The following is a 25,311-nucleotide window of genomic DNA, read 5'->3' on the forward strand; positions in this document are numbered from 1 at the left end:
TTCCAAAATAGAGTCTTTCACTAAATATTATTGCTAATGTCCACTATAAGATTAAGACAGCTGGCAGCCACTAGCCGGAGAACATCAAATTACCTGCGTTTCTTCCTTCAGAAACTCCGTGGCACCCTTCGTCCCTTCTTGGAAACATTGCGCAGGTGGCTCTCTGTTTTGCCAGAGTAAAGCAAAGCAGGCACGACATCCCAGAGATTACGCAGCTACCTAATCTGCCCCCCACAGCTTTCTCCATGAGGAAAAGCCTCAGCACTAAGTCTCTCTCCTAAAGTGTGACCACCGTAAGTAAGAACTTCCTGTGGTTCCTCCCCAGTGACAAGCAGTTCATTCAAATCTGTGAGTGGGTACAGTGGACAGGTAGAAGATACAGAGTTGATGTACTGAACCCCAGCTGTCAGTGTTAAAAGTGTGCTGTTGAGATATAGGTACTTACAGAAGTTTTTCTCTGTAAAAGATTATTTCTAACAGGATGAAGGAAAAAAATTTAAAACACTTTCCCTAGAAGTAATGACTTAGGGGAGAGCCATTACATACATGCAGAATGTATAGTGAAATAAATATATAGTTTAGCCCAGATTTGATGAGGCTTCAGGCTTCTTGGGGGGTAGTTCCTGAATCTGGGACAAGAAGATTGTGTCTAATCTAAATTCTATAACATATTCCACCTTGTAGGGTGCTGTGCGCGAGGCCAGCTCTAGGCTATGTCGGTTCTTGGGTGAGGGTTGTCAGGGAAGCTGCTCTATTCTGGGAGATTCTCTCTCCCCAGTCAGATACTAGTGCCCTCCTTTCCTCTTTTGTAATCCCCAGGTCAAAACTAAAATGTGAATGACTGATGACAGTTTAAAGTGTTACACCTCCCAGGGGGAAGAGAATCTGAATAGGCATGGAGCTTTAAGCTACTGGGTAAAGTTCTGATGGAGAAATCCCAAGTATCAGGAGAGGCTCTTTTTTATCCTGCAAGTAGGTACAGGAGGATTTGGGGGAGCACCAAGGTCTTCCCAGAACATCTGACACACAAACTCCACTCTGTTTTTATTTAAGGCCACAATCTCAGGAATACACACTGCTGAGCAACAACATTTATTTTGGTGGGAGGGGTCTCTTCAATGATTTAAAATTCCCTGGGCTTCAGGCAGAACCCAGTCTTTTATTGTTGTTGGCTTAGATTTGTGTATGGGATTGATGTAAAAAGAACATTAACTTTAGGAGCCTGACCGCCTTCTGGGTGTTACTATTCATATCTTGGGCAAATCGGTTAGCTTTGCAGAGCCTGAGTTTGGTTTTATTTTGGTTTGGTTTTTGCTTGTTTTTTGTTTGCATAAAGTATAAATCATTCCTACCTTCCAAATGTTTGATACTTTACCCAAACAAAAAACAAGCCTAAGTTTCCTGGTGTGTTGCTAGGCACTAAACAGGCACTCAGTCAGTGACATTTCGTCTTTCTGGCTTATGTGTTTATACGATACTTACGGTTATTGGGTCAGGGAAACTTAAAAGTAATGGCGATTCGTATTTTTAGCTGATGTGTCTGTATGTGTGTGTTTTGGCATCAAGATGCATCTAATGATGATGATATTCTGGAAAATCAAACAAAGACTGCTTTAAATGATTACTGCACCATTTTCTTTATTAACCCTCTTCCGTATGTCCATTTGAGTAATCTAAGATGTCTGTGTCTGCATTAATGATTATAACACTCCCATGGTGTTTGGAAGGGATAATAACAGTCTATAGTAGCCAGAAGTTATATGAAGGATAGGATCAGGATTTGTCTGAGCAGATTTTATCTTAAATATTTAAAGACTAAGCAGTAACCATTAATTTTAGTGTGAATCAAGAGACTGCATTTTAGCATGCAACTTCAAAAAATTATCACTAAGTGCCCTATGACTCTGAAGGGAACAGAAGATACTAAAAATCATGATTTTTTTCCAACCTCAAGAAACTCATCTAGAAAGTATTGTAGAAGAGGCACTTTTCAATGTTTTTCTGCATTGTTGGTTTGTTTTTTTCAACCCTCCTGTTCCCCAAATAGATGTCAATATAACCTTTAAATTAGAACGAATGATAGTAATAACTAGTATTATTAGCACAGTAATTCTCAATCCCATGTGTGTCGCAATCACCTGATCCGGGAGCTATTTAAAAATACAGATTCCTGGCCACCATCCCAGACTATAAATTGCAGTCTCCAAAGTGGGAAACAAGTATCTCTATTAAACAAACAAACAAAACTTCACAGGTAATTCTTGTTATAGCAGGATTTAAAAACGTTATGGCAGAACTCGCCTTAGCACCCAAGTACTAATTCAAATAAACGACTCCCGGCTGATTCTCCTGGGTGAGCCATCAAGGGGGAAAGAGGAAGACGGAAAGGAAATGGACACTTGCAAAGCATGTGCTATGAATCATACGTGGTGTTAAACGTGTTTTCCCAGGTAAAGATTGCTGTAAATTAGTACTTATGTATCTGTTTTGTAGTGGGGAAGCCTGGCATAGACAGGTTCATGACTTTGCCTCATCAGGACATTGATATATTTCATCAGGAATGGTTCCTTTACATGAGCTTGGGTCGATCTCAAAGTTGCTGTTCTTTCTAGTGGACCACACTGCCAAATATAAAGGATGTGAGTTCAGTGGGTTAGACCTGGTTGAAGCTTTCTTTTAGCATCTCTTCTGTTAACTGCTTTTTCTCCTTGTGGAAAACACACAAGCAGAACACAGTGGTTCCCGTTATTTTTGTAACATATGGAAAATTGTTATGTGTCAGGTACTGGGCAACGGCAGAGAATTACACAAAAAGCAAGGAGAGCCAGGTGCAGAGGCTCACGCCTGTAATCCCAGCACTTTAAGAGACTGAGACAGGTGGATCACCTGAGGTCAGGAGTTCGAGACCAGCCTGGCCAACATAGTGAAACTCCGCCTCTACTAAAAATACAGAAATTAGCTGGGCGTGGTGGCACATGCATGTAATCCCAGCTGCTCGGGAGGCTAAGGCAGGAGAATTGCTTGCATCTGAGAGGCGAAGGTTGCAGTGAGCAGAGATCGCACCACTGCATTTCAGACTGGGAGGCAGAGTGAGACTCTGTCACAAACAAACAAAAATCCAAAAAGCAAGCAGAAAAGAACCCTGCTTTCAGTTTGCCTACCATCTGGTTATGATGAAGACAAAACTACAAGGAAGAAAAAAAGATGGAGGGAAATAAAAAGCACTATACACGCTGCAAAGAAATTATTACATCTCATCAAATGTATATAATTGTATGACTTACGATGAAGGACACATACTGTATGTGCCATTTTGAGAGAAAAAAATACCCATACAATTTAACAGCCTACCCCAATGCTAGTGGTACAAATGCTGAATGGGTCCTAGCAGCTTCTCGTTGCTTTGAAATTTCTTTCATTCATTCTCAGGGATTTGGCCATGCCCCTGGCATGAGCTGCACAGCCTGGCAGGTGATAGCAATCCTTTCGCAAACACCTCCATAATAAAGCAACCCGGCATCGTCTACTTGTGGGTACTTTGCTTTCCTGGGTCCTATAAAGCACTTGTCTGTTACTTTGAATACTTGCTCCACTAATATAAAATGCATGGCCCTCTGCTCTGCTTCTGTGTTTTCTGCATACACAGTAACTAGTGTTTCAGTAGTGAGGCACTGTGTCATCCTTTCAAGTCATTTTCAATGGCGATTAACCTTAACTTGTTTAGTGCTAACTAGGTGCATAACTCAACTGAAGAGAAGAATAGCAGTGATGACCATGTGATCACACACACTGGCAGACCACGACCTTGCCACTGCTGCCTGGTGGGCAGTAATTCTAAGAAATGATCAATTGTAAGGTGCATGTGGATTTCAGAGACATTAAAAGGTGAAAAAAAATCACACATCTAAAATCAATTTAAAATGGTTATTAAAGCATAATAAGGACTTTTGAATGGGATGATACAGGCAGCGTCAGAGAGGGGTTAATTTTGAGTTCATCAGGAATGGTTATTGGCAATGGGTACAGAAGAGAGGAGAGAGAATTCTAGGTGAGAAGAATTGCAACAGCAAAAGTGCAGTGGAGAGAAAATACCAACCCACAAGCATGAGAAAGAATGACGTTTAAAACATTCCTATATGTCAGTATCTAGATACTCTATTATATGCTGTAGATTGAATGCTTTCTACCACCTTTATAATAAAGTGCAGAACCTTCAGAACAGAATCCAAGACCTTCCATAAGTCAGACTCAATCAACCACTTCTATTTTCTCTCCTCCTCTGCGAGTACTTCATGCTTCGCTCTCACGTTCCCACCTGCAGGCACTGCCTAGAGTTCCAAATACAGGTCCTTGTATTGTAATACACCAACCTCTTTCAATGCACAATCATGGCAGGAATGGGCATTTCATGAACAGTAATCCTTTCCATAAGACAACTACACGAAAATCACCCTGTGGCTTACGCTTGCCAGAGCCATTTGCAAAGGCAGGTGCTGTTGAGCTGTTTGTGACTGTCCGCTGGATTCGTGGTCAGCCCTAGGAAGAGCCACCCTATCACTGATTGTTTCATGCAAAAAGAAGGAGGAGAGCTGTTAAAGGCAAATAGTGTTTGACACAGGTGTTGAATTACTTTTCTCAGTGTGTTATATTCCGTGCTTTTCCACTACTGAGAAAGACAACTAGGTGCTTAGCTTGAGTGTGCACTGTGCATGTTTATGTGCTATTATTCATGAGGTTAAACACAATCTCAGCTAGCTCATGGTTTGTCTCCCTTTAGTGAAACGTTTCTTTGAAAAATTTCTGGTACCATAATTGCATTTTAAAGATACATAATAAATTGCTATTAGGCTCTGGTTAGGAGGTTTGCTGAGGTGTGAACTGACCATTCTGTTCCTTTCTCTTTTATCAATAGTTGCTTTAAACCCCACAGTCTTCAGAAGACAAAAAGATGCACTGGAATATCAAAGGCTGTAGGTTTATTACTATACATTATGAATAATTTAATGCAGTAACAAAATAACACACTGATAAAAGCCAACAAGTAATATTCTATTCATAGCTGGCTGGATAATCAAAGCCATTGTAGGTGCTTTTTCTAATACTAATTTAAAATTTGCATTATGGCTTTTTGCTTTCCCAAACGATAACCTCCTATTTGATGAGGTATACTGCACACCCCTTAGAGTCCTTCACAATTGGGTTCAAAAGTACACTTCCACTACATATGACAGAAGGAAAATGATTCACGAATAAAGAGCAACTTTGCCTTAACTATTTCACCTTTTCCTTATTCCGTTGGTCCAGTACTTAAAATTCTATTGTGGAACTGTCAAATACCACAAAGATCATAATGACCTTAGAAAAAACTATACATAATATCATAGGGTCATAAAAGATTAATAATTGGGTCATTTAGACTTGGCAATCTCCAATATATCATATATTTATCATAAAACAAGTTGGCCGAACTTTGTAGAATTAAAACTGTCTTTGATAGTAGATTCCACTGATGGACTGATTAAATCCAAATTTTTTATCCTTCTACATGAAGTTTGCCTACTAGAAAAATTAGACGGCTTTCCCAATTGCTCTTCGATGGCTTTCTTTATCTTCATAGCCAGAGAAACCCAATGTTTACCACCTTGGGCATCAGAATAGAATTCTACTGGAGAAAACTTGGCCAAGTCCCTTTGTGAGCTCTGAATCACTGATTTCCATTTTTCTTTTGACACATGAGAATCATTGCTGTCTGTAGTAGACAAAAGGGGAAAATCTCAAGGTCACGCTCTGTTTCTGGAGTGATTTAGTTCCTTAGAAAGACACATTCCATTTTTGCTAAGGACTTAGATAACATTTAGCACATTAATCTTACGGGACTGATTTAGGCATTAGAAAAAAAGACAACTCATGTTCTTTTTCTCAGCCCAGAGCATGTGCTTGATCAAGAACAGAATCACCGAGTTTGAATCAGCAATCATACAAAACAAGGGGAAGAAAGGCTAAGAGAAGTTTTCTGAAAGAAACCTCTTGGGACTACTTTGCAGTTAGAGGAAGAATGGAGATTACAGAGAAAGGGTTTCTCCTAAGAGTGAGGGCTTGGGTGCAAATTGCTCCTATCCTATCTCTGCAGGTTCTGCAAGCCTCACCTTCAGTTGGGAAATTACCAGCACCTTTTAGTAGAGCCCAGGCCTTTTTATCTGATTACCACACATTCTTATCTGAGGCTTTACGTCTGTATGTCAGTCAGTGACAGCATCATAGAACTCTGCCATTTTTTTAAAGTAATCAAAGCAGAGAATCTCTGAAATCAGGTGATAAAATATACAAGAAATGAGATTGATTTCATTCTGTTTCTCCCAGAGCAGCTGAATCATAAAAGACTGCACAAAAGAAAACCTAAACCTTTTCTGAAATGGCTTGGGTTGGGAGACATGCATTTTCATTTAAATGTAGACATTAACTCAAAAATATTTGAAGATGGTTAATAGAAAATAGACCTGCCTATGGTAGAATGTATCTGGGTGCTATTCAACATGTTATTCACCAGACCAGCCACAAAGTAATTACAATTCCTTTTTCTCTTTTTCATTTTTCTTAAGAAAAGCTTCAAGTTAAATTTTATACTTAAATATAGATGTTTAAACTCTGGATTCGTTTTCTCTGACAATGAAAGCAGAAGCTTATTTGTAAACCATCAAATATTGTGTCAAATGAAAACAGAGGATACAATATTTTTATCTCTATTTAACTTGTTGAAGCAAGGAATTGCCAATAGTTTATTATTCAAAACGTACTTAGGAGACTTTGCTTAATGCATGATCCCAGAGGATGAAACAAAAATGAAGAGGACCATATCCTTCAAGTCTAGAAATTTATGATCTAATAAGGCTTTTAATGTCTTTGTGCTTTCCTCGATTTTATATTATGTTTAAACAATAACAGCAAAATTCACATTCAGTAAGTTACATGTAACTAGAAGTGCTGTCTGCTGTACTATGGGAACAAAAGTGATATGAATTTAATACCGATTGCATGCCATTCACTACGCCAGGTACTTGACAAGCATAATCTCGTTTAAAACGTAATTCATTTTAAAACAGCATCAAATTTATAGAAAAACTAAAAAAAAAAAAAAAAAAAAAAAAGCAGTATAAGTACACGGAGAAACCCCATTCAACTTTCGCTCACTTCCTCAGTGGTGCCCTTAGCAGCAAAAAGGCTCAACACAGGATCACATATTGTACCCACTGATGCCTGTTTAATCCCCTTCCACCTGGAGCAGCTCCTCAGCTTTTCCTCCACTTTTACAGCTCTCAAATTTGTCAAAGTTACAGGCCAGACACTTTGTAGAATGTTCATCACGTCGATTTTAACTAATATTTTCCCATGATTAGATTCAAAGTATGCACTTTGGGCTGAAACAACACGGAAACAGTGCTGTGCACTTCCCACCGCATCCTACTGATGGAACAACCATGTCAATTTGCCCCATCACTGACCATCTCCTTAAATGTAAACTTTATTTTTTGATTACAGCAGGCATGTATCTCCCTTACTAAAATTCAAATGTTGAAAATATTTCTGGCTGGGCGCGGTGGCTCACGCCTGTAATTCCAGCACTTTGGGAGGCCGAGGCTGGTGGATCACCTGAAGTCAGGAGTTCGACACCAACCTGGGCAACATGGTGAAATTGCATCTCTACTAAAAGTACAAAAATTACCGGGCGTGGTGGTGGGCACTTGTAATCTGTAATCCTAGCTGCTTGAGAGGCTGAGGCATGCCAATTGCTTGAACTGGGGAGGAGGCAGAGGTTGCAGTTAGCTGAGATTGTGCCACTGCACTCCAGCCTGCACAACAGAGCAAGACTCCATCTCAAAAAAAAAAAGAAAAGAAAATATTTCTAACATGCCAGAGAAAAATTAATTATGGCTTTTCTGCCCCATAATTGCTCTAATACTGTTTCTGTTTTCTACTACTGTTTTCTGTTTGCATAACTTAATATACAGTGATCTTGCTGTTATGTATCACATTATCTCTTTTAATTCCCACAAACAATCACATAAAGACTTTTTTAAAAGCCCATATTGGCTGAAAAGGACATTTGCCTAAGGTCATACACATGGGAACTAGGATGGGAAAAGAGATCTTTTTGAAACCAAATTCTGTGTTTTATTACGTGTTGTTTACAAAGTACACTCGTATATAAACGCTGTATATGAGAGATGTTTAAAGCCAGTATCTGTAATATCTGTGAATGAAAACATGTTTTAAATTAAAATGGTATAGGAAATGTTAACTATGGAAATAACATCATCCAGCTTTGGTGAGGAAAACATTTTCATCTTCTATTTTTTTTAATTTTTATTATACTTTAAGTTCTAGGGCACATGTGCACAACGTGCAGGTTTGTTACATATGTATACATATCTTCTTATAGTAGCAATCACAGTATTTTGTATTTGTTATTTTTTTACTTTAAAAATAAATACATTTAATGTATATACATCTACATGCATTTTGTAATGTGTATACATCTTTCTATTTTAGGAATGTGATTCTGCATGATCACATACTTTTTTAATTTTTAATTTTTATGGGTACACAGTAACTGTATATATTTATGGGGTACATATTTTGCTACAGACATACATGTATAATATTCACATCTGGGTAAATGGGGTATCTGTCACCTCAAACATGTATCCTTTCTTTGTGTTACAAACATTCCAATTATACCGTTTTAGTTATTTTAAAATGCACGATACATTATTGTTTACTGTAGTCGCCCTGTTGTGCTATCAAATAACAGATCTTATTCATTCTATTTCTGTACCCACTTCCCCCAACAACTTTTTAAATATATGAATGTTCACTGATCCCTCTGGATGGCTATCCATTTATATTTTCACTGTCACTTTTTCTATCTTATTAGTTGCCGTATAATGAAAATATTATAATCAGTGTATTCTGTTGAATCTAGTCCTGAGGTAGATACTAAAGGAACTGCATTCCATTTCTAGTTCTGTCACTTTCTAGCTCTGAATGCTGAGGTCACTTTTCTTTACTTCCTCTATGCCTCAGTTTTCCGTAAAATTAAGATAATAGCTCTCCTAGCTTTGCCACATAGTATGAAATTTAACACAATGAAGAAATCAATATGTGAACACATGGAATGCATTTGTTTTCTCTCCCTTCTTTTCTTTTTTCTTCTCTTCCTCCTCAACCTACACCTCATTGCCCCATGAAAAATTTCACCTTACCACTCAGGGCATAGGGACTGTCACTCGCCATGATGGGAAGGTAACCCAGCTTCCTCTCTGAAGGCTGTAGGGATCTGTATGAACTGTCCCAGAAACTACAAACCAAAATATTTTACTCCCTGTCTCTCTTTTTTATCAAACGACTCTTGTGTGCCCTAAGGACCCAGAACTCAGAAATATCTAGACATAAAATGGAGATGGGGGTGCTGGGTGGTGTGAAGAAGAAAGCAGCTTTGCTTCCTTCCAGAAGTGTTTGCTCTCACGAAATATAAGCTTAATATAACTTCTCAATAGGTGACTTTGCTTAAACTTACCACATGTGAATTTCTTCCTCCTCATCTGTCCACCCATCTCTATCACACCCTCTCTATCCACTTCTTTCCACCATGCTCTTTCTCCTGGAATGAGTTTCAGGTCCTGGAAAGGCTCTGCTGCCATTTTTCTACCAACATCTGTACTTCCTTTAGCAAGAGGTGGAAATGCGTTATAACTTGTCTCTGGGTAACACAAAGATGCAGGAAGTTTATACTCGGGTTTATTGAGAGATGTTGGTTGTTTTTCTGAATGTGCATTCTTGGGAAGTGCGGGTGGTGAGAGGATGAGAGCCCTGTGTGTTCGAAAGGCTTTGGGAGGAGTGGAGGTTATGAGGGTTGGGAAGGAGTGGAGTAGATCGAACACCTGTGAATAGACAAGCATTTCTTGTAGGGGTGGTGGTGATTTTGATGGATCTATCAGTCTGTCACTATCTAGACCTGTAGTGAAGCATGAGGAAATTATTCTTTCTCTCTCTGTCTCTGTCTCTCTATCTTCTTTTATTTCTTGAGACATACATCATGCATCAAGTACCACACACTGTAGTTGGAGACACATTGGCAGGAGTCGAGAATGAGAATGCAGAGATGAGCTACACCCTGCTGTCAAGAAACATAAAGTATAGTAGACGGAACAGATTATGTATTAATAGTAGAAACAATTTTCTTTTTCTTTTGGCTTCTTCTCTTCCACCTGACCAGAATTAAGCCATAAAATTAATATTTATTCTGAAAATAGAGCATCTCAAAATTTGTGATCCTAGATCTTGAACAATCTTAAATGCATCTAGGGACCACTGGGAACAAGTTTCACTCCAGTACATTCATTCTACTAATCTTTGCTGACATCTTACACAATGAACTCAACCAACAAAATTCAAAACTATTCTTCATAAAGAAAGCGAAGAAAGGCTGGGTACAGTGGCTCACGCCTGCAATCCCAGCACTTTGGGAGGTCATGCAGGTGGATCACTTGGGGTCAGGAGTTCAAGACAAGCCTGGCCAACATGGTGAAACCCCATTTCTACTAAAAATACAAAAATTAGGGATATAGGCCCATGCCTATAATCCCAGCTACTCAGGAAGCTGAGGCAGGAGAATCACTTGAGCCCAGGAGGCAGAGGTTGCAGTGAGCTGAGATGGCACCACTGCACTCCACCCTGGGCAACAGAGTGAGACTCCACCTAAAAACAAACAAAAAAAGCAAAGAAATTGTACAAAAGTTATTACTTTTTAAATGAGTTAAATTTCAATTTATCTCAGTGAAATTTAAATTAATAAAATAACTGTAGCATTTTAAAATATTGCAAAATAGTCCTACACTTGGGGAACACTACTATGTAAGATTAACCAACCTCATTACCTCCAAAAAGAAGAAACGTCTTACTATCTGACACAATATATTCTAAAGAAAGTCAGATCTTTTGTTTCCACTCAGAAGATTAACGCTCATTTCCCTTGTTTAGGTCATCACAGAATAACAGATATTTCTGCTTAACATAAAATATAAATTTTCTTCTTGTTGCATTTACTACCTTCCGTATTAGAAGAAAAATATTACAGAGATCCTTAGTTCAAATCAATTAATGTTCATTATCAATTTTTGCCAGGCTCAAGTCCATGGCTGTTAGCGATGCTTTCATTTAGGGAAATGCTGCCTATTTGAAGTAGCTTAGTATAATCAGTAGTTAGATCAGTGGCATCGGGGTCAGAAGACCAAGATTTAAATCCTAGTTCTTCCTCTCTGTAGTTCTATAACTTCGGACAAATCCTGTCTGGCCTTTAAGTAGTACTATTGTGAGATTAAACTACTGGTGTATGTAAATAAATTTGTTGACCGCAGGATAGAATCGGGGTAAATTAACACACTTTAAGTATTATTAGAGGCAGATTTCTTAATGTGTGTTTGGAGGCTCCACAAAAAATCTTAGATCATTGAAACGCCATTTCTTAGTAAAAGGGAATCCATTTAGGGTTTAGTTCCATAATTTTATAATTAAAAAATATGGCCTTAGTCTCAAAGTCTATTTAGAAAACAAAAGTAGCACTTACTAAGGAAAAGTCCCTACGCATCTAGGCTCAGTCTCATTCAGATCACGGCCTTGGTAGCTGGCTCTGCGAGTAGAATGAAACATGTGTTTTGGTCTTGGCCTTGATTTCAAGTGTCTGCTTCAAATCTGGGGTAATTTCCAGACTATGTTTTTTTTCCGCTTCTCTGAATAAAGAGGCCTTTCATCACAGCACGAGTGTGTGTCCTGCTTGAGAATGGCGCTCCCATGGTAGTTCTGGACGGGAGCAGGCTGCGCTGTCTGAATGTTCTGTTTTCTCATTCTCGGGATTCCTTGAAGGTTTCCCGAGATGAGCTCTGCCCGCCTTTTACAAATCTCTTTGACCAATGAGCATCTCACTAGCTTGTGCTCACGGGCAGAAAACAGAATCTAATTCATGAGGGGGCACTGGAGACGGCGAATTAAAATTGGAAATATGCAAATCTTTGTCACGTGATGTTTAGGGACAAAGCAGAGGTCATAAATTAGAGGTTTATGGCCAAATCCAGCCTGTAGAAGTTTTCTGTTCGAATCACATTGTGTTTTAAGATATTCTTAATTAGTCACTCACATTTTAAAATTAAGAGAGTTTATATAAAAAGCTGGGTTTCTGACTTCTGTCGAAAAATTGAAGGTGACCAAATCGGTCCTATGTCCCTGTGGCTGTGGAACTGAGCAGAGGCCCTACCCTATAGTGGCTAAGAACATGGATATGGGTTTCCTCCTGCTTCCACCCCTTCTGAGCTGTGTTTTTTAGGCAAGTTGTTTAACTTCCCCATGCCTCACTTTTCTTGACTTTAAAATTGGAATGATGTTTGTACCTTTTCATTCAGGCTGCTGTGGAGATTGGCTGAATTAATTCCTGTAAACTACACAGGAGTGCCTGGCCCATAGTAATTAGTATAAATGCATGTACCAGCAATTCTCACTGGATGCTTTAGTTGGGCCATGTGCTTTCTTTTCTTTTCTTTTTTTTGAGATGGAGTTTCCCTCTTGCTGCCCAGGCTGGAGTGCAATGGCACGATCTCTGCTCACCACAACCTCTGCCTCCTGGATTCAAGCGATTCTCCTGCCTCAGCCTCCCGAATAGCTGGGATTACAGGTGCCTGCCACTATGCCCAGCTAATTTTGTATTTTTAGTAGAGACGGGGTTTCTCCATGTTGGTCAGGCTGGTCTTGAACTCCCAACCTCAGGTGATCCACGCACGTCAGCCTCCCAAAGAGCTGGGATTACAGGCGTGAGCCACCATGCCTGGCTGGCCATGTGCTTTCTAGTTTGCTCCTGAACACATCTGCCTCATTTCATCAATTATTTTAAAGCTTGTCTAATTTTTGTAGATGTTTGGATTTTTATTCTTTGGATCATCACCACTTTCTCCCCCAAATAAAATGGTAGACAGAGACTACCTAGACTCCATAGGCTATAATACACAAATGATTCAAAATTTTTTTTAATTATGAGAAAGAGCCTACATCACAGAAATAGTTAAAATTTCAATTTACCATTTGGAGAGCCAGATTCATATTTTATAATTAATTTACCTGCCAAAGACAGCCAGATTAAAAAATATGAGACTCACATTTCACCATAAATAAAAATAGATGATGAGTGACAAGACAAGTTTGTGTTTACCATTTTTCTATTTCTATGTTTTGTTGTGAAACTGGGAGTAGAATGCAGATATCTATCATTTTTAAAAAGTTGGACTTGCATGCCGCTGAAAAGGATGTAAAATTGATTTTCTGATAAGAGTTCAATTGCTCAAATTTCAGAAAACCATTACAAGTGATTAGGATAAACAACCCTAATACATTTTCCAACGTTTTGGTTCCTCTTTCTCACCAGAAACAGGGGGTTAGAGAGGGCACTGGAGGAGGAGTCAGGAGACCTGGGTGTGAGTACTAGAACTGATAGTAACTATCTGAGCAAATCCCTTAATCTTCCTGGGACCCCATTGATTCATCATTAAAATAAAGATGTGTGTATCTTGTGTATGACAGACAGGAGTAGAGTGAGCATCAGTGAAATTTATTATGGAAACCTATTACTAATTTTAATAAACTGCATAAGTCTAGTTGTTCTGGTATTTTGTACATATAATCCAAAACAAAACAATATAATTAATCATGTAAGGAGTTTAAAATGTTTCCATTTTTAATGTTTCTTCAAGTTTATTGACATCTTCTTAAATTCCCAGCATATCAAGTTAAGTATATTGCAACTTATTAAAAAACAATGTGCTAAACGAAGTAGAAAGAATGCTCATAAGCCTCTCTTTCTAGCAGCCAGGACTATATTTTGTACCTAATAACACACAAAGTTAATAGAAATTGATGCTGGACTTCAATGCACTCCTCAAACTAGTGTCGTCCATAAAAAGCTGTGCTTTCTTGTGGTGAGATGCCAAAAAAAAAAAAAAATTCATCCCATTCATTATTCTGGACAGATCAGAAACCTCCCTTGGGAAGCCTGTAAAACTCTACTGCAAAGAATAAAGCTATAATATACTGTCAGCAACAATTTGCCTTGGCAGGGGATGGACAATATGATCTAACAGTCCCTTTTATTTCTAATTTCTATGATTCTGTATTTTTTCAAGCCTTATATAGTTCTCTTAACCCAATTCTGTTACATACTGAGCCAGAATCTCCCAGTGTTTGAACAGCTCTCCGGGGTTATCAGAGTTCACAATTCTGTTACATACTGAGCCAGAATCTCCCAGTGTTTGAAGGGCTCTCCGGGGTTATCAGGTACTTTGGGGATGCATGTTAACGCCTTGTTCAGCAGGTTAACTCTTTTATGACTCACGTGTTCTGAATGAAGCCTCTGTATTTATATGCAATGTATGATAATTCTTATGCGTTGATATAGACAGTGTTTTTCTGCATGGTTAAAAATCAGCAAAGATTTAGAATGAAAGCTCAGCTGCCTTCATTATTTGTAGCTCTTAATGGTTGTGAATCTAAGGCACTCTCTTTTGTCCTGAAGCCAGCTACAGCCCTATCTTCCTATTATGCAGATATTGCTTCAAAACTCTTCAGATTCTTTAGTGTCTACAGGATAAAGGCTGAATTTATTAACATGATTATTCCCACCACAGTGCTTACATATGTTGGAAGAAATTATATTTTGCGGATCTCCTTACTGCAGGCACCATTCTCTAGGCTGAGGATATGGCAGGAAACTTGACTAGCATCCCTACCTCATGTGGCTTGCCTCTAACAGGGAATCAAACAATCAATACTGCCAATTATAAAATGTAGCATAGACAGTGATGAGTGCTAAATAGAAAAATAAAGAAATTAAAGAGGGCAGGAAATGTACTGAATAAAGTCTTATGCATTTTGTATCTTGAATGTCAGGTAATGCTTAATAAATATTGGTTAATTAAATGATACAGTATAACCTATGCCCCTTATGTCTTTAAGGCCCACATACATCTGAATGTAATTCGTGTGTTTAGGAAAGGTGAAGTGTTTAGAAAGGAGATTCATTCTTGGGTGTTTGATTCCTAGAAAATGCACAAAATATAAGTTTTCTCAGTACAGAGAGATTGACTGTTTTCTTCACAATATAATTCCAAGTACATGGAACTAGGTCACAGTAGACGCTCAATATTTTTTTTTTAATGAATCAGTGAAACATTTGGGCAGATGCAAATCCAGGTGTGTGGTCAGAAGAAGAGAGTGCACGTCCCATTAGCAATTATGTGCTGTGACACTACTTCACAGAATCGGAAAGTTTGGAAGAACGTGTATTATTTTGTCCTTTGCACCTGATAAGGTAGGAAATTCTTTTATTCCATGGAGAATTTGGAACAACCACTACTATTAAAATGCAGCGTGTATGTAATATGTGTTTCCTTGCAGAAATGTTAGAAAACAATTGACTTCTCAGCTAAAATTAAGAAACAAAAATAAACAAATAAAAAAAACCCATAGGCTCTTGTTGACAATTAAAACAGCATCCTTCTACCTAATTACTTGGAATGCAAAAGTCCCAGTGGAAGGGAGAGGGGTCAGAAGTTAATACTTTTAGTGGTCATTATTGCTCTTTAAAAAATTAATATCAATGAATTTTAGATGGCTTCCTCTAGAGGAAGTTTTCCCTGGGATGATCATGGGAGAAAGGGAGTTTGAGCGGGCTGGGTCAGTAGGGAGCAGCAGATAATTTTTTTGGTCTATTTCACATTTCTGCCTAGTTCAGATTCAATTTAAATTATCTGCTGGCAAAAAAAAATTATTATAAAATAGAATTATCCCATAGCATCTTATGCAGAGCTTTCTGATTTGCACAACGTAAAACCATGACAGCAAATGAAGCCTGGAAAAGTAATGGTTAGTAAGCCCTAAGAAAGAAGACTTTCTAGTCTGAAGACCTGGTTTCAAGAGTTGTCTTCACCTTCTAGTTCTCTATACTTTTTCTGTTATTGATACATAATATTGTACATATCCATGGTCTACATGTGGGTAGTTGTACATGCATAGAATGTTTAGTGATCAAGTCAGGGTATTTGGGCTGTCACGTGGAGCATTTATCATTTCTATGTGTTGTGAACATTTCAAGTCCTCTCTTCTAGCTACTTTGAAATATGCAGCATATTGTTACTAACTATAATCACCCTAGTCTGCTATTGAATATGATAACTTATTTCTTCTATCTAACTGTATGCTTGTACCCAGTTACCAACTTGTATAAATTTCCCCCTCCTACCCTTACATCATCCCCTGACTCTGATTTCTCTTCTTCTATTCTTTATGTCAATGAGATGAAGATTTTCAACTTCCACATACGAATGACAACATGCAATAGTTGTCTTTCTGTGCCTGGCTTATTTCAGTTAACATAAGGATCTCCAGTTCCATCCATATTGCTGCAAATGGCATGGATTTATTATTTTTAAATGGACAAATAGTATTTCACTGTGTACATATTCCACATTGTCTTTATTCTTTCATCCATTGATGGACACTTAGGTTGATTCCATAACCTTGCTATCATGAATAGTGCTGCAATGGACATGGGAATTTAAGTATCCCTTGGGCCCACCAACAGTCTCTTTAAAAAGAAATTCTCTTAGCTACTTAATGGGCATAATATATGGCTGTCAGGGATACTTCGTAAGGTTTTGTGAAAATCAAGTAGCAAAGTGAAAGATTATTGAAAGGAAGTAGAAAAGCATTTATGCAAACATGAGTTATGGGCCAAACAATAAAATAGACATCCATCTCATGTGTTGAATATGCAGGAAGTAAAAATAAGGAACACCATATTACAGTATCTTTCTGTTTCCTGGCTGTATGATTTCCATTGGAATATACTGATTTTTAAATTATGCATATGTCAGGTTATGTTGATTTTTCTTCCTGTTATGGAAGGAACTTTTGTGTCACCCCCAAAACAACCTCCTAAATCCCCAATGTGATGGTACTGGGAAGTGGGACCTTTGGGAAGTGATTAGATCATGAGGGGGTAGTCTTCTTGAATGGGATTAGTCCCCCCATAAAAGAGGCTCCAGAGAGCTCCTGTATTAATCCATTCTCTCACTGCTAATAAAGACATACTGAAGATTGAGTAATTTATAAAGGAAAGATGTTTAATTGACTCAGAATTCAGCATGGCTGGGGAGGCCTCAGGAAACTTACAATCATGGCAGAAGGGGAAGCAAACATGCCCTTCTTCACACGATGGCAGGAAGGAGAAGTGCAGAGCAAAGGGGGGAAAAGTCCCCTAATAAAACCATCAGATCTCATGAGAACTCATTCACTATCAGGAGAACAGCATGAGGGTAACTGCCCCCATGATGAAATTACCTCCCACTGGGTCCATCCTCTGACACATGGGAATTATGGGAACTACAATTCAAAATAAGATTTGGGTGGGGCACAAAGTCTAATCATATCAGCTCCCTTGCTCCTTTTGCCATGTGACTAAACAAAGAGAAGACAGCATCTATGAATCAGGAAGAAGGTCCTCACCAGACACCCAATCTGCCAGCACCTTGATCTTAGACTACCTAACCTCCAGAACTCTGAGAAATAAATATTTGTTGTTTAAGCCTCCCAGTCAATGGCATTTTTATTATAGCAGCCTAAACAGATGAAGACGACCTCTAGTAGTGTAATATCTCCAGTCTTCCTGTCATTATCTAGGATAAGATTTTTTTCCTTTAATGTGGTTCTGAGATACTGGATATATTTTCAACATTATTTTAGTTGTACAGCTGCCTTTTTTTAAATTATACAATAAAAGTGCTTGGTTACATATCCAAATATTTATAGTGTTTCAATTTAATACACTTAAAACTATGTTTTTGCATATAGAAACTTGCAATAAAAAGAAAAATCGTATGTGTCATGGCTATATTAGCTGGCTCGTGTTGAAGTCACTGTTTTCAACTAGTAACCAAAACCATATACACCCCCAAAGCTTATTGTCTGAGTTAACATACCCTTACTGTGTTACAAAACTTTTACTCAGAGAGATAAAACTGTAAGTAACTTTATTGTTTATTTTAGGAGCTTCTTAAAAGTAAAGAATTAGTTAGCAAGATAGCCAATTAGGCTCATTGAATCTATAAGATTTGGCTGGGCATAGGGTCATACCTGCAGTCCTAGCACTTTGGGAGGCTGAGGCAGAAGAATCACATGAGGCCAGGAGTTCAAGACCAGCCTGGGCAACATAGCCAGACCCTGACTCAAATAAATAAATAAATAAATAAATAAATCCAGGTGTGGTGGTGCGTGCCTGTAGTAGCAGCTACTAAGGAGGCTGAAGTGGGAGAATCACTTGAGCCCAGGAGTTTGAGGCCGCAGTGAGCTATGATTGCACCACTGCATTCCAGCCTGGATGACAAAGCAAGATCCTGTCTCTGAAAAAGAAAAATTCTATAGGACTCACTTTAAGAGCCTCGCCTCAGCAAGCTTTGTCCATGAACCTTAAACCATTAGGTCAGGAACTTACACAATCTTCTTCAAACTCTTGTTTAAAAGTGTCCAAAATCTATTCTACCATTCTCTCCCCTCTCTAAGATGGTTCTAAGATTCTATAAATGTAGTAATAACCTATTACAATAAACAATATAGCTTTGTGACATTAACAAGTTGTATATGAGCTATATTCAAGGAGCTAGAGTTTGACAAAACTTCAAGGGATTTGAAGGGATTAGCAGATTTTTATTTTTATTTTTTTTAGTTTGAGGAATTAGTCTAATAAATTTGAACATCTTTCAAACTGAATTATGAGAACTAGAAATTAAATTATTATCTACATGAAGTGGGACTTTTAATGCTTGACTTCTACTTATTCTCAATACACTGAATCAATGCTGATCTTCCTATAGAATATAAACACTTGTCAAAGTTTGCACAGTGAAATTAGCTGATCACTTTTGCAAACCACATGACCTTTGCTAACATTCATTGAACTGTGCTATGTTTGCAAATGCAATGGATATGTATTCTGGATGCTACATGCATAACAATATGTGAGATAGTTTTCACTTTCCGAGAATTAAAACCCAAGAATCATGGACCAAAACAAGAGTGTTTTTTTCTGACTTCATTGCACAAGTTTCACTCCTCTCGCCTGAAATGGGTGTTACACATATAATAAATAGTGAACAGACTTTCATTATCTATCTATCAATCATTCACATTTTAAAAGAATCCTTCATGTGTGTATTTTAAAGTGATGTACTAAAAAATGGAAATTATGCTTTCAGATAAAAGCAGTTCTAAAAATATATTAAATGTAGATTTAAATTTAGTTAATGTAGCAGTAGATTTTACTGAACAGGGAGAGGATTTGAAAGTGAAGGACAGCAAAAGAAGGTCTACAGTCATACTAGATTTGTGTTTGACAAGGTATGAAACCCATCAGGTCTATGCACAGAGGTCTTCAGAAACATATCCTAAGAAAAATGTGAATATAAAGACCATGACTATATGACATATCTGATCTAGTCTCTGATGTCAGACATCTGGTATTGAGTATGGTCAGTATCTAAAAACTATATTACAGGCTAGACTTAAAATTACTGTAGACTCTCTCTTGTTTCTATAGGTTACCTTCCTCCTATTTCCAGCAATGTCTATGAATACTTCATTTAAACCAAAGAAGAAGAATTCCCATTTGGGACTTCTAATTCTCATCTAACCTTGATTCAATGGGTGGTCAGCATTAAGAGGACAAAGAGGCTATAGAAGGCCAGGTGCAGTGGCTCATGCCTGTAATCCCAGCACTTTGGGAGGCCGAAGTGGGTGGATCACTAGGTCAAAAAATCAAGACCATTCTGGCCCACATGGTGAAACCTTGTCTCTACCAAAATACAAAAAATTAGCCAGGTGTGGTGGCATGTTCCTGTAGTCCCAGCTCCTTGGGAGGCTGAGGCAGGGGAATCGGGGGATCGCTTGATCCCAGCAGGCAGAGATTGCAGTGAGCTGAGATCATGCCATTGCATTCCAGCCTGGAGACAGAGAGAGACCCTGTCTCCAAAAAAACAAACAAACAAACAAACAAACAAAAAAAAACAGAGTCTATAGGTGGGAGAGACATTTGGGAGCATGCATGAATATTTTAACAACTACTAGTAAAACTCCCAAGTGGATATTGATGGGAAATGTTTTGAAGTCAGTTCAGCAATGAACACAGACCTTAAAACTAGTAGCAGGTTTATCCTAGAAGCAGAAAAAATTGATCCTAGTGGGAAGGTGTTGATAAACATTTGCAACTCGATGCTTGAAAAAAAGCTTCGATTCCCAATAATTCCACATAAAGTGTTACAAAAAAGTTATTTTAATCATCTAAATAGTATGTCAAGCAGAAATGTTTGCCTAGCCCCCAAATCACTAACTTCATTAGCTGCATGATAGAGGTCAAAAGAAAATCAAAACAATTATTGAAAGAAAAGAAAAACTCAACTTATTGTTCCTGTCTCTCCCCAGTGCCTCGAGTCATTATTTTTGTGCAAGTTAGAGGTTCTACCAAGATGATTAACTGTTTCAGGCTCTAATATGCTATTTATTATGCCACTGCAATGACATACCTGTTGGCAATTCTCATTTGCCACAGAACCTCATGGCCACATGACAGAATATACTCCCACTATGTTCAGAATGTGGTGTCACCCACAAAATCAAATTCCCGAATATGACATTTTGCAGTGACTCAAATTTTAGATATTGCTCAAAAGATCAAAGAGTGGAAGGTCCTAGAAGAAGTAGAAATAGAGCCCAGTGTTGGGATCACGTTAGTAGCATGGCCATCTCCTCTCATTGACTGCATGTTGATGTAATTGGAAAGACCAACAAGATGTCCTCTTTATCCATGGTGTCTGCCATTGGATTGACAGTCACAAATGTTATTTTTGGGTCTGGTTCCAAGCTTCACTCTAACATGAGAGCCTGTGAAAAGCTTAGCAAGATTGTCACATGCCAGAATGTCATCATCTATGGGTAACTATTTTAAAACCTGAGTATTTTTGTTTACTGAATGTTTAGAGAGGTTAAATATTTAAAAGTGTGTCTCTATCTCCGTATGGTTTAATAGGTTCTCCTCTTTGGAAAAAAATATTAATTTCGAATGTCAAAAATCTCATGGAACTCTCATTTTTAGTAGTACTACTTTTAATGTATCTTGCGTGAAACAAAAATATTGACTATACTTCAGGTATATTTTAAGTAGATTTGCATTTTATTTATCATAGCACCTATGTGCAATAAATGGTATTACACGGAGACAAACTATTTATTTAGCTTTCAGAACATGCTTGTTGGGAAGAATCCATGTGCATACTAAATCTGACATTCCTCTAAATGTCTATGACTCACAGGTTGGAAATAACAGGCTTATAAAAGACAGTTTTGAAAATCAGACACATCTGGGTTTCAAATCTGATGAGTGTTTTATATATATATATACACACACGCACACACACACATATACATACGTATATACGCACACACATATATATATATGCACACACACACAGAGATACACACACATACACATACAAACACAAACGAGTATGTATTACCTTGGGCAAGTCACTTTACTCTTTCAAACTAGTTTGCTCATTTTTAAGAGCATTTCAGGGCAATTAAACAACATAACTTAGGTAAAGCATGTACCACTCTGCTTGGCACGTTGTAGCTACTCAATATCTCTTAGTTCCTACCCTTTCTCTTATAAATATTTGAAATTTTAAAATTCCCAATGTATATATGAAAGCCAGGGTTAATTCCAAATATAATTTAGAGAATAAATATTCACTCCACGGAAAGATTCACAGTAGGATTACTTCACACTGTAAACTATACAAATGTGTTTCATGTATTTTGCCCAATCTGCCAATTTCTCACATCTGATCACAACCCTTTCTTGTGAATAGGGGCAAGTGCCTCTAGATAACCTAGGAAAGGAATACTTGGCATCTGCTAGAATGCATCTAGTTGGAAGTATGATTTAAAACACGCTGATGCTTACTAAAGATCTGAAAGGAGAAATGGCTTTGCAAATATGAGGTCAATACTCTACTAATCTTTTGGGGTAATGATAAGATTTTTCTGTTGGTTTATGAGGTAAGTATATATTGAAAATATCCAATCGTGCAGTTGCCCAAAACTATCCTGCTAGTCTTAACTGCCGCTTCATCTCCCGCTTTCTAATGCGGTGGAAGATATTTTTCAAGCAGCAACATGTGGCTCAGCGGCAGACACCGCAGGCATTTACGTTGGGAGTTTTGAAGCTTCCTGTATATGAAGATGCTGCTGCTGGGCTGGATTGTCCAGGCAACCGTACATGCTGAGATTTTTACCTTCTATTCTTCTATTCTTCCTGAACACTTCATCTCTGGGGGCAGTTGTTTTTTTATCTCTCTCTCTTTCTTCCCATATAGTACACTCGGGTATTGTCTACCATAATAAATGAGCGGTCTTTCAAACGAATGGTTTATCCACTTTGGTCCCGGTATGTCCACTTCTAATGCTTTATGCTCTATAATAGTGGGGAAAAATGTCAGAAAGCAATTTCTAAAGAATTTGTATACTATTTACCTAGTAGGATAGTAAAATCAAAGACTGTTTCTCCCGTGTATGAATAGGAAAGAAACCAATCTACTACATCTTCATTTGACTCATTTTATAGTTTTGGTTTTGAGTGTGCCTTTATTCGGTAGCTGTAACTTATCGCCCTACCAGCTCTTTGAGAATCTCATTTGTAGCCATGAGAAAGGCAGCCATTTACTGATCAGTTACTTGGTGGCAAGCACTGTGCCACTCTCTGTTTATGCATTTAATTTTCACAGAAATGCCTAGGATGAAGTACTCATTTTATTCCCGTTTTACAGATAAAGCAATTAAAGCTTAGCAAAGTTAAGTGAGCTGCCTAAAGCCACTCAGTTAGCAGTAAGTCAGGATTTGACCCCAGAGTTATGCATCCACATTATTTCTTGATTTTAACTGTTTTAGAAGTTTTTGAAAGTACGTGCATGGTTTAGAAAAGGTTTGGGGATGGTATAATAAAGATTGCTTTCTATAGTATAGCATTTGTTTGAGAATAGTTAAAACTGAATCCCAAGTCAGGAAATAAAAATGTATAGCATTAATTTGGTCAACATATATTCTTTTGATTTTCTTAGTTCAATAACAAAATTTTATTTCTTCAAGCAGAATGCTAAGGTATAGAAACAGGAAAGACAAAAGATTCTATGCATACATACATAAAAGTCTAATTTCAGGAGGGAATGTGTTCGGTTATATTTGAGTAATACGCATTTGAAATACAAAACAATTGAAGGTTTTCTTTAAAGTAGAAGAATAATATTCTCCATCTGAATAAAATATAAGCAAGTCAATTGATTAATTAATGAATATAAGCAATAAACCACCCATATCTTTGACCTTTTTGGCAGTATTTCACCCCAGAATGTAATGGAAACACCAATACCACCTTAACTACTGTGGCACCAGCAGGTCTGTATGCAATATAAACTTTCTTTCTCCTTTTTTTATTCTCTTCTAAATTGAACCTAGGAGGGCAGAGATGGGTCCTTAATAAGGTTCCTTGAACTGCTGATTGCAGAAAAATTAGGCGAGATTTTCAAATTGACAATTTTGAGATTGACAATTTCATTCCACAGCTCCTTCTGCATTTCTGCGCTCCGATTTTAATTCTTACTTACAATAAGCGTACTGGATGTACACTTATCAACTCCTCATTTCCCCTGTGAACCACACTGTGGGTTACAAAACACAATTTCCATTTTGTCTGCTGATGGCCTAAATAAGGTACATACAAAACAACAAGGATGGGCTTCTTAATTTAGCAGGGTAAGATGTTCACATAACAGTGGCCCTGGGGGCTAGATTCAAGAAGAAAGAGAAATAGACTCTACCTCAGTGGAGTTGAACAATTTCCAAAAGATTTAGCACACAAAAAACTGGGCCAACCCACACCATGAACAATCTAACAATCATGTAATTTTTTAATATTCTTTAATACAGGGCTCCATAGCATACATGCAATTATATCTCATACGATATTTTAAGCAAAACTATCATAGGGAGAAAAAGCATTGAAGAAATATTAAGGATTCGAATAGCATGGCCAGAAGGTATTAAAATATTTTGAACTATAAAATACAACATATATATAATGCATTCTTTTATTTAATTCCTAACATTAGCACCCTCCGTGTGTAAGTACAATCGATACTGTGATAAATACATTAATGCAAAAATATATGAAAATAAAAATTTTGAATAATTTCCTTCTATTTTTAAAAATGAATTGTCTCACTAGTGAACTATTTCTCAATCTAATTGCCTCTGAATACATAGTCTTTTTCCAATAACATGCAATATATGTTACAAACCATAATTCTTATCATATTCATCCCTGCAATTAGTATCAGCCAAATTTAGTGAGTTATCATTATCACCTAAGTACTAGGGATCCAGAAAGATAGATGATACGGTCAGGTTTTAGCAAATTAATGGGACAATGAGTGTATATGGAAAAGATGTAAAAAATCATGCACAACAATGGAAAAAGCATGGTGGTTATGGAGTATCATAAGGATTCAAGGAGAAATTGGAACTTGATGTGGACGCTGAATTCTTAGGATTTCACAAACATATGTAAGAACGCAGGAATACTTCACTCGTATACTTTATGCAGCACAGCAAGAACAAAGACAGAATTTGCTTAAGCCCTTTGACTCTAAGCAGTTTTGAACAGTAAGGGAAGAATTAAACATTTAATAAAGGGTTATGACTATTGACCTAAGTAAGGTATTGGTACTTTATGTTGGAGGTAGTGAAGGATCACTGAAGGCTTTTGTGCAGCGGGAATGATACTCACAAGCCTTCCATTTGGGAAATCCATTTATTAGAAGCCTGACATTAGAGAGGAAGCTTTAGAGAATAGCTAAGACAAAGAAAACTATGTCTTAAATGTAACATTTTGGTTCTATGTGCTTGGCATTTTTTTATCCATACATGTCACCTTTTCTTGTTTCTATATTTATGATCACATCAAAATGTGACTTGTCTATACTTGGGGAAACCAAGATAAATGACAATTTAACAGAAGAATGCAAGAGATATTCCAAAGACACCACATATCATCTAAAGAGAAGTAAACCTTAAGTGACAGGATACTTCAGAGGACAGAGAAGATTTGACGATGTT

Source organism: Colobus angolensis, unplaced genomic scaffold, assembly GCF_000951035.1.
Source record: "Colobus angolensis palliatus isolate OR3802 unplaced genomic scaffold, Cang.pa_1.0 Scaffold5, whole genome shotgun sequence".
NCBI lineage: Eukaryota > Metazoa > Chordata > Mammalia > Primates > Cercopithecidae > Colobus > Colobus angolensis.